The sequence below is a fragment of the Xenopus tropicalis genome, chromosome 1 (genome assembly GCF_000004195.4).
Source record: "Xenopus tropicalis strain Nigerian chromosome 1, UCB_Xtro_10.0, whole genome shotgun sequence".
Classification (NCBI taxonomy): domain Eukaryota; kingdom Metazoa; phylum Chordata; class Amphibia; order Anura; family Pipidae; genus Xenopus; species Xenopus tropicalis.
This window is the reverse complement of record NC_030677.2, coordinates 132693220-132709470: the sequence shown is the minus strand read 5'-3', so window position 1 is coordinate 132709470 and position 16251 is coordinate 132693220.

Here is a 16251-nt window from a genome sequence, read left to right as displayed (position 1 = left end):
ATGATAAATCTTTAAATATCCAAAGGATTCTGGTACAGGTATGGGATCTGTTATCCAGAATGCTCGGGACCTGGGGTTTTCTGGATAAGGGATCTTTCTGTAATTTGGATCTCCATAACTTAAGTCTGTTAAAAATCACTTAAATATTGAATAAACCCTCCAGGTTCATTAAAAATTAGAATTATTTGCTTACATGGAGTCTATGGGAGATGGCCTTTCCATAATTCGGAACTTTCTGGATAACGGGTTTCCGGATAAGAGATCCCATACCTGTATCTATGAAAAGAACAGCAGTGTGCTAGGACCTTCCTGATGTATTGCAATATTGGGACTGAAATGATTGAAGGAATGTCTGGTGTATGTAAATAAATTAAATTATAATGGCAATAAAGCAATTTAAGTAAAAACTAAAATGTACATAGTCTTTTTTTCTGATTGAAACTTCTAGATGATTTAAGTGCAGGGCAAAAATCCAATCTGAAGCCTTTTTCAATTGTCTCTTAAATGAGAGATAAATGGCAAAAGTAGTTTAATTTATGGCCATTTGTACAATATCCAACCTTCATTAGGCTGCCAAGTCATTTACAGCCAATACAACAGACCCTCCTACATCCCATTCTTGGGAATACAGGCTTTTCCAGCTGGCATTGCACCACTGCTATTTAGTAAATTTGGACCCAAAGATTTAGGGGCTGATTTACTTACCCACGAACGGGTCGAATGGAGTCCGATTGCGTTTTTTTCGTAATGATCGGTATTTTGCGATTTTTTCGTATGTTTTGCGATTTTTTCGGATTCTTTACGAATTTTTCGTTACCAATACGATTTTTGCGTAAAAACGCGAGTTTTCCTATCCATTACGAAAGTTGCGTAAAAAGTTGCGCATTTTTCGTAGCGTTAAAACTTACGCGAAAAGTTGCGCATTTTTCGTAGCGTTAAGTTTTAACGCTACGAAAAATGCGCAACTTTTCGCGTAAGTTTTAACGCTATGAAAAATGCGCAACTTTTTACGCAACTTTCGTAATGGATACGAAAAACTCGCGTTTTTACGCAAAAATCGTATTGGTAACGAAAAATTCGTACAGAATCCGAAAAAATCGCAAAACATACGAAAAAGTCGCAAAATGTTCGTTTTCAAGTCGGAACTTTTCCAATTCGGGTCGGATTCGTGGGTTAGTAAATCAGCCCCTAAGTGTGAAATACCTGATGTGTTTCTTAGGGGCACATTTACTAACCCATGAATCCGAATTGGAAAAATTCAGATTGGAAAATGAACATTTTGCGACTTTTTCGTATTTTTGCGTTTTTTTCGGCGCCTCTACGACTTTTTGGAAATTGTCGCGACTTTTTCGTTACCAATACGATTTGCGCAAAAAAACGCGAATTTTTCGTAGCCATTACGACTTGCGCGAAAAAAACGCGAGTTTTTCGTAGCCATTACGATTCGCTCGTATCTTGTTGCGACTTTTTCGTATTGAGCGGGCGAAACTTTCAGACTTAGCATGATTTTGGAAGCCTCCCATAGGACTCAATGGCACCCTGCAGCTCCAACCTGGCCCAAGAAAAGTCCCCATACTGAAGCTTGAATGAATCCGAATGTTTCGTACTCGGCGCGAAAGCTGCGAAAAAGGCGCGACTTTTCGCGCAAGTTTTAACGCTAAGAAAAGATCGCAACATTTTGCTCAACTTTCGGAATGGCTACGAAAAAGGCGCGACTTTTCACACAAGTTTTAACGCTACGAAAAAAACGCCAGATTTTGCGCAACTTTCGGAATGGCTACGAAAAAGTCGCGACAATTTTCCAAAAAATCGCAAAATACCGATCATTATGAAAAAAACGCAATCGGACGCATTCGGCCCGTTCGTGGGTAAGTAAATGTGCCCCTTAGTCTCAGCATGCCTTTTGTACCAGGCTAATGTGTGCTCTCTTCTACCATCCTTGTAAATTCTTAATTAAACCTGCAGTTCCTGACTGATTTTTGTCCTTAGCATGTCAACATGACTGTCCACAACACCTCATACAACTAATTTTGTACCTTACTTTCACTTTATCTTCTGCTCCTAAAAAAATTACTTAACAAAGATAAATGTAGATACATAACATATCTTTCTGTATTTGCTAGTTACGAAAAAAAAAACAGCATATATTTTTCAAATACATGGCTTATGAGTAAAAATGATCTTTTTGATATTCATTAATGCACGATTTGTTGCACGGCAACATCATTCATAAGGATATCTTTAAAAGTTTCAGATGATTTCAACTCTTACAAAGCCTTTTTTTTCTAATGTGTATAATACCCTTAGCCATTTAAATACATCAGAACAATCTTATTTAACCACATGTCAATTCATGAATTTGTTTGTTTGAGATTAGGAGAGCATGCAGTGAAGATTCCGGACAACAGAAAATACAAATAGTACTGTAATCAGTTCTAGAACAGAAAAATCATTCCAACTTCTTTGTTATTTCTTATCTCCAGTATTCAGTAGAGTAGCAACATATAATATATTGCAATTAACCAAATAAGCCACCATTATCTCAATACATCTTGAAAGTTTACAAAAGCAAAAATAAGAAATGTTCCATTGAAGCTCTGTAAAATTAAATGCTACCATTTTTGTATTGTGTGTTTACGAACTGTAAAAGTAAACTTTATACCTGGTTTAGCTAGTAATAAGCACAGAAACCTCTTCACAAAATTTCAGCTTATATACTTAATGGTAATATTTTCTAGAGATACTATATGCGTGTTTTAATCAGCATTTTTATGCATCCCAAGCAGAAAATAGAAACCAGTCAACTGTACTCTGAATTCTAAAGAAACTAGCACATAGAGAAATACGCAGGAGAAATAATCCAATAAATAATGCAAAAATAGAAAGGTACAATATAGAGAAAGTCAACTAAACCATTAGCAATACTGCAGGAGGAAAGTTGCAAACATGAATGTTCTGTACCAGAAAGGTAGAAAGGATAACATAGCTGGCAGGGGGGAACACAACACATTATAAGGCTAGATTTAATCAGGGACCTAAGGGAAAACAACAGGAATCACACAATGTGGTGCATGTAGCAATAGACAGGCTCTAAACATGCCTTAAATTACTTTTACAAAGATCAAATTCATTGTATTACAGAAGGGATCAGATTGCACACAACACAATACATGTGATGCTTTTAAGAGTATCACAGAGTTGGGTGCATTTTCTCAAACCATAAACTTTAAAATGATTACATTTTATGAAGGACAGATCATGTCAAACAAATGGAGTTGCCTTTTATGATTGAATTGGTAGGAATTTGGACAATGGACTTGTATAAACATATAATACAGTGCATAAACATCTGCTTTCTAAAACAAGGAATGTTGGTCTTGGTTGTGCATCCTTAGAAAACTGCAAATTAATCAATATTTCTGAACATTCACATTACACTGTTTAGTCCAGCAATAGTTTTTACTATAATTGGGGGTCATGTTTTATACATATTTATACATTGCTCTGACAAAACCAGGGTTCTTTGAATGGTCAGATGTGATTGACCTATAGCAGTTTCTGGATATTTCCCACTAATTTTCAAGGGTCTTAGCTGAGCATGAGCAACTGGGAGCAAGTGAACAATCGGAGTCTGCTTCATCTGCACATAGTCATTAATGGCGAAAAACCGGTTCCATCAATGCAGGTCTATTAATACAACATAAACAATTATAAGATTAAATGTCAAGCTGTTTTCTTTTTATTTTACCCAAAGTAGAAAGACTAATTAAGAAGTGTTTTTAACAAGAAGTACCATTTGGACCAGGTTTCAATCAGTGTATGGCTTGTTGGGAAAAACCCATAGTAAATGGAAATAAGTTTGCCCCAGTAGCTTAATGAACATCTAGTCGTAGGGTGTGAGTTACTTTTTCTGGCTGTTTTATACTGTTCACACTATTTATACACACACATATATATAGATAGTATATATAAACTGTCCACATAGGTAGTACACCGACAATAATGAACAACACCTGCATGCCATGCAAAAAAAAGAATTTCATCAAACACTGTTGTGAAAATTCCTGAGTGTGCACCAGCTTATATGTATATATATATATTTACGAAAATGGAAACCACTGGCACTCACGTTTAAAGCACTCAAACTGCCTGGGTGCAGCCTCCAACAGCAGAAAACAAAAATTATGGTCTAAAACCATAATAAGTTATATTAATTATTTGTGAATTTAAGAAGTTAGTGCGCACAACTATATATATATATATAAATATATATATAGAAAATAACGAAGCCGCTCTCTCAGGACTTATGTAAAAAATAAAGATACTTTTAATGTGATGGTGAACTAACGTTTCGGCTGAACACCTCAGCTTCACTTCACTTTGAGAAAGGCTGAGTTGTTCAGCCGAAACGTTAGTCCACCATCACATTAAAAGTATCTTTATTTTTTACATAAGTCCTGAGAGAGCGGCTTCGTTATTTTCTATATATATATTTATATATATATATATAGTTGTGCGCACTAACTTCTTAAATTCACAAATAATTAATATAACTTATTATGGTTTTAGACCATAAAATGAATTGTCGATGAAATGTTGAAACTGGCTGGTGTTATTTATGCCTAATAAATTTTGAAATTTTGGGAGAGTGCACAACTTCCTGCTTATATGTATTTCAACCAGCGTGCAACAGCCAAAAGTATATATATATTGCACCTGAGACAAGGATTGAAGCGTTGTGCCACCCCTGGGTTACTACTATATATGTATAGTTTTGTCAGTCAGCAGCCATGCCCTTTATGCAGTAAGCACAAAGGTATTATTAAAGGAAATATAAGTCATCCGTCTTTTTAAGGTTTAATGAGTAGTTATATTATTGATTCTCATTTTTAGAAATATGATTTTCCATTAATTTGACTTATCTAGGAGAGGCAGACTGACCAATTTGAGCATTTTTCAGGAAAATCTATTACGCCAGTTAGATGACTATAAAATATTAGCCTTTGGATTTTGAAACTAGTGTTTTATAGAAGAACTGCTGCTACCCTTTAGATCAGTAGAAAATATAAAAAGCGTTTTCATAAGCTATTTAAAACAAAAATTATTTTTCTCTTTAAAGAGTAGTATTTAATCTTTCAACAAATTCATTAGTATAAATTGTATAATTATTATAATTACACTTTTGTATTTCCTTTTTGAAATGCTATTAATGGGCATAAGTTTAACAAGGAATGTCAAAAACTCAGTTGAAAGCGCAGCACAAGTATGAGACCTATTATTTGGTATAATGGGGACACGGGTTCTTCCCAATTCAGATCAACATACCTTAAGTCTACTAAAAAAATGTAAACATTAAATAAACTCAGTAGGATTGTTCTACATTTTAATCAGGGCATCATGGATGAGGTCATTTATTACGTAACTTTATGAATGCTGCCAGAAAAACCTTGGTCTAAGGTACTTAGATAAATGCAACCCTAACAGTAATAATTTATCTTTCATGCAGATCAGAACAGAGCCAGTTAATGAGTTTTTGCATTAAATATTCTTCTGAGGTTCTGGGCAATCCATCACTTGTCTTAATGATAAAATTGCATGTATATTTGCTTGGTTACATGCATGTTCAATTTAAGCTTATAACAAGTATACTGTCACATCACATTTAGGACACAAGAACCAATTACTTTCCTTGTGTCTAAATTAATTTTTAATATAGAAATGGCAACAGTAATGAGGCAAAATGGCCATATGCGAGATGCAATAGTTAAAGCATGACGCATTTTTAAAATAAGCCATATCACATTCATTAAAAAAATAAAGTGCATTATCATGTCAATTAAAATTACTGATGCACTAAAGCTGAGATAGCACAGGATTTGCAACGGGTTTTTTTTCATGTGCATAACATGGGGAATAAGTCATACAGCTTGCAAACAAGTACAGTGCTGTGCCAAGCTTTGCATTGGTTTTTCACATAATGAAACATATCTAGGGACCCATATAGTTAAATTCCCTACTGGTTTGGGTATTCCCCTTAGTCTGGAAACTCCCTATTAGTTATGGAAGTCCAGGTCTACGTAACCTATGCCCCTGGGTGGGATAGCTTTCCCTATTGGCCCAGGAGGGTAATAGCTTGCTCATGTTTAATATACTCTACCTGCTGACAGGTTGGAAGCTGCTGGGGTGCCTGAGACACAAGGCCTTAGTAAAGAAAAGTGCTCTATAGGAACCATGCCGTTAGTGTAACCCCATGAATGAGGTAAAAGAAAGTGACAGACTAGCAACTGTTATAGTAGACTTTACTTTATCATGCTGTGCAAAAAGCGGAGTGAAGAATTACCGGTGACGTTGCCCGGGGCAACCAATCAGCAATTAGATCTCAACACTTAGAAAACCAAAGCAAAGCATCTGATTGGCTGCCATGCTTCACTCCACTTTTTACACAGCATGATAAATGTAACCCTAGGAGTGTAAGATGGACATATTTAGCTTGAAAGAGCAGCACTAAGGTAGCTCTCCCTGCAATACTAGCCTTAAAGTGCGGGGCCACAGTTTTGGAAAGGGACTCAGGATAGAACTACTCCCTGAGGTTTCCACTCAAGGGTGAATTTGAGCCTACTAACTTTTTCTCTGTAGTGGTGCCAGTGTTCATCTGTTCTGTTGGTGTTGGACTCTCTAGCCAATGTTTTGTCCAATACTTCCCTGAAAGTCATAAATATACCTCAACTATCACATTCTACATGGTGACCAATATGTCCATCCTGCCTTCTATGATGAATGGTGTGCAACTGTGCTCATGTAATTTATTGAACCTGCTGAGACTTAAACGTCAGTTCAATAAATTACCCAGTTTCTGTTTAGGTTGGACAGGTATGGGACCCATTTTTCAGAATGCTCAGGACCTGGGGTTTCATTATGTGTTTGTTAGGATCAAGTACAAGGTACTGTTCTATTATTACAGAGAAAAGGAAATCATTTTTAAAATCTGAATTATCAAAATGGAGTCTATGGAAGACAGCCTTCACGTAGTTCGAAAGGCTTTCCGGATAATGCATCCCATACCAGTACATGATTAACTTATTTTTCCCAAAAATGATAAGTGTTTGATTTCCACTGCTGAATTTGATTTCCATTGCAATAAATGTAAACAGTTGTATGTAGCATAGTTGTAAAGCAAACAGTTGTATTTATAATAGACTTTGAAATGACGACAGACCAGGGTCCCTCTTATTATGTCCAGCAGGTATTAAGAGAACAAATGTTAGGGAGTGACAACGCTTCATTAATATACTACAAAACAGTAGTCCACTGCAGCTGAATAATAGGACATTCCCAAAAAACATGGAAAAAAGATACCACTGCTAGATTATATTTGGGGCATAGACCTGAGGCCCGAGAGAACAGTTTGGCAAGTCTGTAGGGTGCTGAGTAGGCACAATTCAAAAATATAATCTCAATAAATCTGTCTCTTATTGACAGATATTGGGTTATTTTGGGGACTTGTTCTGACACATCATCGTCTAGTCTGGAATGTCCCTTTTCTCTGTATTTTAGCCAGTGGATTTACACAACATAGCATACAACAGCAGAGTACTTTTCCCAGATCAGACTTATATAGATACCACTCCACGGTGGTCTCTTTGAGTTGTGGTGGCCTACCAGGGAAATGGGTTTGGTAGGCATGTCTAAGTTGTATGGTAGGGGGTTGGTGGAACTTTTTACGCAGTAGATAATGTTAAATAAACTGTTGGTGTGCTTTTTTGTAGGAAGGTATAAATACACAAACTTAGATGCTTTAGAATAAAGATTAAACTTTTTACCGCAACACAGAACTCTTTTACTCCTAGAATAATCATTTGTGATGATTTTTTTTAGTCATAATGCCACCTGCACATTAAAATGAAAGATATGTAATTGCTTCTTATCAAACTACAGGTGCTCATTTTCAGTCATTGGTTACAAGAGTGAATGATTTGGGAATCATGCCATCTCATAAAAAGTCTGGTTAATGCTTCATAAAGAAAATATCAATTTTTGTAAAATTAAATTTTACTAAAACTGTGTAACAAGCAAATCTTTGTTAACTCCATTATCACGCTTGAAACTAACTGAAATATATTTATATGGTCAATTAATGAAAGCGCAAGCTGTCTTTAAGAGATCCTATTATTGAGTAATCATAAATAAACAATTGCCATTGTAAGTATTAAGGGAAACCCCCTGGGATCATGTAATTATATAATTATTTCCTGTCAGGTGATCTCCGACCCAGACCATCACAAAATGGTGGCTCAAGGTAAAAGATGTAAAAGGACAATATTTATTGATTTGTATTATATATATATATATATATATATATTCCAATTTGGTAAGATTCTTTAATAGGCTACTTAATATTATATAAACTATCTGTTGGTTAAGTATTTATTCTAGGGACATAGTTTATTTTTTAGATAAAATAAATTATTAATTATCAACCTTTTAGTTGACAATCACAGAGAGTGACAGTGACACAAAATGAAAGACATTTACTATGGGCAGGGGTGTTATTGCTGGGGTGCTAAGCAGTATAGCAAGCTGTACCACTTTGAGGCTCATGCGCTGTGCTGCTGCACTGCGCTCTGCAAGGTACAAGTAAGCCCTGAACTTAAAGCCAACATTCCTGGGTAGTAACTTTCCTCTTTCATTGCTAGTTTTAATTGTTTAATTGTTGTTAGTTACCAACAGTACATTAATCATTTGTCTCAGATGTCTCTGACACTCTACAGAAAAACTCTGTTAACCATATATTAACCATATATTCAATCTATTACCCAGCTTCCTTACTAAAAACACACACAAATACACACATGAAATATCATCTTCTATATTGTTTTGCATCTTGTTATACCTTCACAACAAAACCACCGCGTTACTGCTTTCTTTACAAGACATAAAAGACATCATTATTACTGTAGTGTATGGCATGTCAATAACGTTATGTGCATAGAAAACTCAGCTTCTGTATATTTGCATTTAACATTAGAAAGAGAGCAGTGTCTTGACAATTCAGAATCACTGAAGCCAAAAACACAATTTTACAGTTAGCCAGTGGCTTCAATAGCACCTCTACACTAATTTTGGCAAATCCAGGAACTTACTTGACATTATTCGTATATTGGTTATATTTCCCCTTTGATTTAGGCTGCAGTTGATTTTATTTATTTTTTCTTGGAAACCTCATATCTGTTCAAGATACCTCAGAGGTTTAACCATCTCTATTTTATGAAGAGCTGGGAAGTTGATTTACTAAAGATATAAAATGTAATCAAAGAAAGTATATGAATCAAATATAAAGGGTTTTAAAACAAAGTGAAACATGGAAATTACAATCATGGTTTATTTGTCAGGGCCACTTATTTTTGCTTTCCTTACAGCTTGGGTGTGTGAGCATTAGGGCAACATTGATCATAATATAAACTCTTTTGGAACTATGTTGCAGAGGAAGCTGTAGAAATAAGTGACAAGGACCCTAAAATCTTAATGCAAACAAAGAACTTTTCTATCAACTCAGACAATCATTTCACAGGGTTAATCACTGAAATTATATGTAATGTTTTTAAATGCTACTTCTCTTTATACACCCCCAGAAAGCACAAAAAACAATCCCTATAATAATAGAAATATTAGAATTGAGTTTAGTAAGAAAATACAGGTACAGTATTAGAGGTATTCAAGTTAGTTCTAACATCTAAAAGTGTTATCATATACAAGAAGGCCAACTGAGCATGACAAATGTAAAAAGGAGTATAAGACAACCCCCAAATATGTTTTGAAATATACTGTATATATATAGTAAAACCAATTAAGGAACAATTAAGGGGTGTCACAATTAGTACGGGAGTCAGGGAAACTGGAAACAGGGAGAAAGCTGAGGTTTTGAACCCTTTTCTTCTATTTACACCAATGAGGAACAAATTAATGAAACATTTATACTAAACCAAATTCAGTATGTTAGTATAGGTAATTAGATGACTCAATGATAATGCTCAAAGGAGACTTGATCGTTTAAAGGACCAAGCCCTGATGCTAACCCAGGTTGCCAGACTCTCTACCACTTATTCTTTACGATCTGATATTGTACCAAGACACTGGAAAATTGCTAATGTAGCTATTATTCAAAAAACAATCAATTCTCAGTATGTGTATTATAGTCTTATTAGGATGATTTGTGGTTGAAAAGCTTTTGGAACAGATATTAAGGGGTAAGATATTAAAATACATTTCAGATCAGAATACAAGTATGAGCCAGCATGGTTTATGCGCAATAGATCTTGCCAGACAAATATAATTGTCTTCTACTAAGAGTTAAGCAGAAACTTAGACCTTGGGGCTGCAATGGATGTGATTTAGCTAAATTATTTGATACAGTACTTCACAATAGCTCAATATACTATTAACATTATATTAATAATGTACTATTTGTACTTGGATAGAACGCTGTCTGAACCATAGCTTATTACAACATTTTGTATTGTTAGTTGTTTGTGGAGTTGTTGTGGGGTCTATAACTGCTATAAGTTCTTTTACGTTATCTTAAATGATGTTTTTACAAGTTGATGCATTAAATGCAGTTGCTGATACAAAATGTGGGGAAATATTAGAGAACTTACATTTCTTATGCAACCAGGTCTATAATAGTTTTATATAAAATATTTGTTATATGTTGTAGTATAAATATAGAATTCGTTGTGAAATTACACCCATGGAAATGTGTGGAGGTGAAACAAGAACATTACTACACTTATTTCAACTAAACAATACATTTTGTGGGTTAAGGGAAATAGGTAAGTATTATACCATGATTATATACAGTTCATTCAGGTTTATTGGCATTCAGTGTGAATTTATGCCATGAGATTGATTTTGCAGGTTAAGAAATCCTTGACTTAAGGGGAGAAGAACAAACCTAGTGATTTAACATGCTAATCTGGCACCTTCATAATTTCTTGAAGAATAAGCAGAACATGAATTCTATCTCTACAATTTCAAGAATGTATGCACAGAATTAACTGTAATAGTCTTCAGGAGCATATAGGCTCAGTCATGAACAGTGCTTTGTATGGGACTCCCATGCCGGCATGGTGGTCTTAAACCACCAGCTGGACCACCACAATCAGTTATGTTATATTAAGTTATTATCATGACAGGGCATTCTGTTTTCCATTCTTTATACTGTAGTGGTGATAATTGCTTGTTCTTTGTTCAAGAATGTCTGTTCTGCCACCATCATTCTCTTTCGTTAGCAACTATATATCATCCTTATAACCAGGTGGATTCATAAAGAAGATTTAGAAAAAAAGCATACACAACTATAAGTGGATAGGAAACATTCTGTGCCTTGCAGCAGACACAAGCACTTAATGGTTCAGTCTGTGCAAGCTTACTTTACCTCTAATTAGATTGTACGTTCTCTGGGTAATGGGTTTCTCCTTCTAATGTCCGCTTTCTGAATGATGCGCTCATCAGCTTTTTTAATAAAGTGATTGTTCAGCTTTGCCGCACGGTTCTACTTCACACAGTTGCTCTCTTTGCAAAGTGCTTTAACATACAATGTATTCATCATGTATAGTCAGTTTTTATTAAACCTATTAGTGATTTTTTTTAGACTTTGATTACCTTACATTGCAGGTCCCATATGCAAGACTATTAAAAACCAAAATTGCTTGCATTTCATTGTGCCATTGTTATATCTCCATTGCTAACACAGGGAACAGAAAAGACAATAAAAGTAACTTCATTCAAATCATCAGAAGAGTTTTAAATAAATATGATGACCCTAGGGATATTGAATGAACTCCCAACTGATGCAGCTGCAGCCTGGCACCTCCTATGGTGCCGATGACGACAGGACACGACGGCAGGCTCATTAAAATTAGTCCTGTCCCGCCAGAAGCTTGTTTGTTCCCTTTTATCTGTCACTTGTCTTTGATAGTTAATACAGTTCCTTAAACCTGCTGTATCATATTAGGCCTAGGTAATGAAAATGAATCCTTTTTTCTTGATGGCTTATGCAGAATGGCTGTAATTTGAAATCTTACTGGCTTGCCTTGCTGTCGTTCTTTGATTTTTCTCAACCAAATATATTGGGTCACTGGCAATCTGCCATTCTAACAGCACATTAGAAATAGTAAAAGTTTTCCCTCTATCTGATTCTATAAAATGAGTTCACCGAAAGGTGCAGACCCAGCACATTTGTGGTTTTTCCTATAAATTATTTTAGAACTGTGTCCAATCATATATATAATTTCAGATTTTCAATTTCAACTCACTGCTGTGTCAGCACAGACTCTACTGATATGTCTAACGTATTTAGTTTAAAATGAAACGGATGGCATTTCATTACCACGAAGATAATATTTTTGAATATGTTTGCTGCATGGCGGGATCCATCATTATTCAGCCATTTTATGTTTATGGTTAGTAATAGCTTTTTAATGTCTCCAAATGCTTTATTTATTTATGTAATATATTTCAAAAGACTATAAAAATTAATGCTGCAGGACCCACAATCATATGTTTAATTGGAGGAAGTTAGCTTTTAGCAAATAAAAATAAAGTAATAAAAGAGAGCTAACTAATAATGTGGTTAGTAAGAGTATTTTTTAGTGCGTGGGTGGAAAGAGATGAAAAAAAATGATACAATTGAGGGGAAAAAACAAATATAACCAAAACAAACAAATAAGACTATAAAATATAGCCACTCAGCAAAATAAATATAGACCATTTATCATGATATTCAATAGTACTGTCTTCTGTTTATTGTTAGTAAAGGGTTTAACCATCTCTGTGCATCAGTTCCAACTGCTTATTTCACATGTGGCAAAGCATTGTCAGTAAAATGTACCGTGACAAATCTTCCTGCATGACATATTCATTATAGGAATAGCTGTAAATGGGCTAAAAGCTAGAAACTATTTTCCTGTTATTTCCTGCATATTTTTTAATAGTATGATTTGTCTGGTTTCCCTGCAGGTGTATTGGCGGTGTTCCCAGCACTCCTGGAGTTGACAGTTAGCTAGACTTTACAGCTGACAGCAAATGTGCACTAAAGGGCATGATCTTCAGATCCAGAGGTGCAAGTGGAACTACATCAACCAATGGTGGCTGAAATTCTTAGGCATGGAAATTTAATTCAGTTAATGTTCCCCTGTAAATTCCACATTGGTAAGCAGCACCTATTTAATGGTGCATTACCTGTAAAATCATATTTCAGTGTATACTTGACCCATGCACAAACAAACTGACACTTGAAAACATATAAATGCATTATTTTACACAACTGTATTTGTGACTGGGAATAGCTGCATTTCTATATTGTCCTACTTTTATTTTTCTTCTTTCCACAACCTGCCAAGATTTGTCATGTAGATTAGTGCCCCTTTATTTGGTCAGTTAAATAATGAGCCACCTGAAAATGCACAAATTGCACATCCACATATGTTCTTCATGCTCAGTGCAATATTCTGCTTGGCCTACCTGTGTTATTAGACTCACTTTGAATTTTTGCTGTTTAACCATAATATGAGTTTACAGTTGACTTTAATTGGAATGTAATACACATACATCAATATTGTGCATCAATATGCTACACTGTAAACATTTGTTGTTGTTCTATCCCTCCCTTTTTTTCCTCCTTTTTTAGCTTAACTTTCTGCTTTTTCTTCTAATGTTTTGTTTATTTTTTTTGACATACCCATTGAGACTAGATCTAATAGTCTTCTAAGAAGGAGACTTTACCTAGGAAAAAATCCCCATACTACATAGCTACTAGGGGAGCTCCAGTTCAAGAATTGTTGGGTAGTGTTGTTTAGAGTGGGAACACGTTATACAACACATGTCTTTAGTAATTAGTCAAATCAACTGGGCTTGCTGTGTTTTTCTTGAAGACATTTCAGCAGTCATCCAACTGGCTTTCTCATTTCAGTTGGATGACTGGTGAAACGCCATCAAGAAAACACAGCAAATCCAGTTGATTTGACTAATTACTACAGATGACCTAGATGAATGAGAACCTTCACATACTGTACAACATAATTCAATATACATTAATATTCATTTTCTAGGTAAAATTCAAAATCAATGGAATAATCTCATCATGTTACTTTCTATGGGAGGCACATGACTTATTACAAAACTAGTAATTCACCAGATATCACCAGTAAATTCAAATAACTTCATATTTGGGTCATAATCATGGCGCAATAGCATGATGCAATATACTGAAGTGTTTTAATCACCATAATATCACCAGAGAAAATATGTTGATCAAAGTCATTGCCTTTAAAGAATAAAAAAGAAGCAAAAGTATCAGAAAAAGGCCACTGGAACAAAAGTTTAAGAACTGTAAATATAAATGGTAGTGACAAGGTAAATACCCTAAAAATTAGTAAAGATCACATATTTAGTTGTCGTTTTATATAAATCTTATATCATTTGTGTGATAAATGAAAGGATTAGCCCAGACATGTCAGTACAAGGTGCATAGAAAGAAAGTTGAATTCCTATCTGCTTATTTGTTAGATTATTGGCTGGAAAAAGAAAGGTGAGCTGATGTATTAGCCCTAAACTAGACATATGTGGCAAATAGCTGCTGGAGCAACATGTGTAATTTCTAATATACTCTAATCCTAGTACTAAGGATTGGATTAGAACATATAATGGGTTTGTCACATGTAAACCCTTAGCAGAGCAAAAGTAACTAGTAAAGGTACCTCATTGCTCCCTTAAAACATTGGGTGAGGGCAAGATCTTTACACAAGTGTGTCACTGTATAATCTATGATTGAAGGGATTGGTTTAATCTATCTCTGTCAGCTCTTTGTCACGTCTTTTCCTGATTTCTTATGTGTGCTGTTTACCCCCACTGCCCAAGGACATAACAAAGCTGGTTGATTGTAGAATACAATTAGCAATGTGGGCTTGTGGTGGGTTCATAATAGTACAGTTGAAAGACAGTGACAATGGCTGTTTAGTAACACTTTATAATATAATATAGTAGTAGTCATTGATATCATTATTCAGTAATCTTGAATATCAAAAAAAACTTAATGACTATTCCAATTAGCTCTTACTGCCCACTTGATTCTACCCTGCTAACCTGTGCAGTAGATGTGAAATTTTGTGGAAATCTGTACTGTAGGGCAGTTGTATGATGTGTGATTTATAGGATGTCGTGCCCTTCTCTGGCTGCATAGATATTCTTGTGCTATAGGCAGAAGAGGTCAAGGTTACATGTCATAGACAGTTCTGTGATTTATTATATTTTATAGATAGAATTTGTACATAATGGCCATCCTAACACATCTATCTTTTATTTCACTGCAAAACCTTTTTTTCCTACTTTATCTTCACCCCCATCAAGTATACAGCAAAGAATAATGATTCTCTCACAGTGATTAAGAACCAACCCAGCAGTTATAGACATACTTTAGCTTGCTGGATAATAATGCTTTAAATTGTAGCTCATCAGTAACCCTTCATAACAGCAATAATGTGCAGAAAATGCATTTCTTACCTTTCAATAGACCATGAATAAATGACTGATAAACACCAAAAAGGGGTACTACTGTAAGCAGCATATGTCTGGTTAAAACAACCCAATATTTTGATCTGCATTAAGCTTCCTCGCTTCTCAGCAGGTATACTCTCCACAAAAAAGTAGTGGCAGCAGCTGTAACAGGCAACATAATAACTTTATTAGAATGATTAGAAGATCTACCTTGTATAATAAAAAAAAACATACACTCACTACTAATGTAAAAAAAACGGGAACGTTTTATAGGTTTAAAATTCATTCCTTACCCCAGTAAATTGGTTAAAAGGGAATAAATCATCTATGATAAAATGTCACCTTACCCCTTCTCCAGATTAAGAACAGGAAACTAAATCCATCCCATCCATCAAAGTTGCCAGTATGTATTAACAATCTTTATTCCTCACATATGTCCCATCCCTGTCCTGAAAGCCATGGATAGCAGCTGAACAGCTTTAAGGAGGGGCAGTATCACCCCAGTCCAACCCCAAAAAACCCCCACAGATGTTTGGCAAAAAGGAGGGGTTATAGCCTGGAGGGAGGAGTGGATTACTTCTTAGTGTGAGGTTAGGAGCAAAAAAACACCCCACCATTTTATGCAGGTGGCAGAAAGCAACGTTCCCAACCCACTCTCTCTAGTTTGGGGGTTTGGTTTGTTAAATTTAGTTGTGTTGGTAG